The following is a 2,654-nucleotide window of genomic DNA, read 5'->3' as shown; positions in this document are numbered from 1 at the left end:
TGACAAGAGATCCCCACGAACTAACATTTGATACCCCCTTATGCCTTTGGCCTAATTTCTGCGGCTCCAATCTCATCTTTTAGATGCTAATTACCATTTGTCTCCGGTTTTGGTAGTTTTTGGATTCACTGGAATAGACCACTTCAGACTAGGGGATTGACATTCAATTGAAATACTAATCCAAATAATGGTGTGGTCTAATGGTGGTTGAACAAGTAACGTTTCTTTTTAAAGATATGAGCAATACGTGTGGAAGGTCACATATTGAAATCCTAATCCAAATAAGAAATCCACTTCAAGAAAATTCATTTCTACTGTTGTGTTTAATTACAACTTATTATAGCCGTTGAACACTACTATTACAAGGCCAAAACTACCTATTTAAATAATGAAATTCGTGTAAATATTGTCTTCACGTGATTCGTCAACAAGAAAAAAACTAACAGCTATATATAGCTTATATATGGGATAAATAAACAAACAATAATTTCTTGCTTTCAAAATGGTTATCAACATACCATTTTTTTAAAACCAAATTTTATCAATAGAAGGCTATGATGAATTTTATTTTTTTACTTTTGTATCTAGTTTCGTTCTATTTTTTAACTTTCAGATTTAATTCAAGATCAAATTTTATTTTTATATTCTTTTTCTTTTCTTTTTTTTGAAAAACGACATATTATTTTACTCTACTCCTGTATTACATGAATGCTTGAAATGAAAACTAGTTTTTTTTTATAAAAAAAAACCCATATTAATTCACTCTCATAATTGTGGGATTAGGTTTCGAACCCATTCACATTTACTTAATTTCATGGCTAAAGGATTAAATTTCAAAGTTATAAAATCTAATTTTAATGATAATTGATGTAACCTTCAATTTGTGTACATGGCACACCGCCATCTTTCATGATCTAAGGCCTGGGGACACCCCCCAGATCTTGGATATAAACATCTTACTTACAATGTCCTTAACTAGATCAAGAGCTTTCCCTCTTACCTTATATGTTCATCTACTGTAATCATGAACACATGATCAATATTTATATAGGTAACACTCCGGTAATAACAGTCTTAAAATAAGAACAGTGAGAACACTTAAAATCATCGTTTTCATGCATTAAAAGTCCAAAAAACTAACATAGTGTATAACTAGTTATCATTATTTAAATGTTTAACAATACATTGGTCGGTCAAAATCGAGAAAATCATGTTTTTGTTTTGTGCATCCATCTTGGATGCATATTCATCAAAATGATGCATCCACCAAAAAACGTGATTCGAGAAAATCACTACTACCTGCTTCTTTTGACTTTCTCTTTGTATCTTGACCTTTTAGCTTTCGGATAATCTGATCCAGAGTCTAAGTACTAAATTCGGGATTTTGCTAGATAGAAGTAACAAACCATTCCCACTTAGCTGGAAGAGAATCCAACAACTCCTCGATCACTTCATCTGAATCAAGCTTGTACCCAAAATATACAAGCTCAACTAGCAGATGACTGTAACGAATCAATGTCTCATCAAGAGATTCATCCTTGAAGCTTGTGAAAACGTAATACTGTTTCTTCAAGAAGTCATTCTTTCTCTTCTTGAGATCTTTGTCACCTTCACAATGCTCTTTGAGTGCATCCCAAAAGCCTTTTGCACTTTCATACTTTTCAAACAAGTGCAAGAATTCCACTTGGAGAGCTATTCTGAGTGATCCTAAAGCCTTACTTTCAGCCTCATAGTCCTTTTGATCGACATTCATTTGCTCATAAGTAGCTACTTTCCTACCACTCAAACTAGAAGTATCCTCGTCATTTGTGACATCAGGATGAACATAACCATTGACAATACAAATCCACATCCTGACATCCTTAAGTCTACAATATGACTCGAATCTGCCCTTCCAATTGAAATATATGTCCAGGCTTATCAACTTGGGCGGTGAATTGGCCTTTCCGGTTTCATGATCCAACAGAATCAATTGATTCAGCAAAGCTTGATAGTTTGCTGGTAACTCAGACGTCATTTTCTCCGAGCTACCAAAATTATACGAAATGTTCAAAAATAAACGAGGTCTCAAATTTAAACGAGGTTGTAAGAAATAGGAGGTCGCAATTAGAAATCGAGGTCGTAATTGAACTGGCGATGTCTTAAAGAGCTCACGAGGTCGCAAACGAAATACGAGGTCGCAATTGAACTTGCGAGGTCGTAAATTAGCTACCAGGTCGCAAAAGCAAGCTGGATGAGGTCATACGAGCTGGCGAGGTCGCAAACGATGTTGTATCCTTTAATTCTCTTGAATTCGAAACCCTAATACCCAACAAAGCACCTACGACTGCTGCAAACACCAAAAGTGGTCACAAAACAGGTTTTCGATCGTAAACTCGTGAAAGAATCACATATAAATGACCCTAAACCAATGTTGTCTGTCACCAACAAACTATAATCTTCTGATATGAAACCAAGAGGCTCTGATACCACTTGTAAGTCCCATTGAAACGGATCGTTAAAAGTTTGCTCTAGTTATTTTGAGATGCGGAATCCCTCACTATAACTTGGTGATTCACAACAAGCCTTCAGATTATCTGCTGCCTCGCAGATCTTCATGTTCAAAGTGGAGGTTAGTTTTTCACATTTCACTTATACTCTTATGAAAGTTGTTA

This window comes from Erigeron canadensis, chromosome 3 (genome assembly GCF_010389155.1).
Source record: "Erigeron canadensis isolate Cc75 chromosome 3, C_canadensis_v1, whole genome shotgun sequence".
Lineage (NCBI taxonomy): Eukaryota > Viridiplantae > Streptophyta > Magnoliopsida > Asterales > Asteraceae > Erigeron > Erigeron canadensis.
This window is presented reverse-complemented; position numbering follows the sequence as displayed.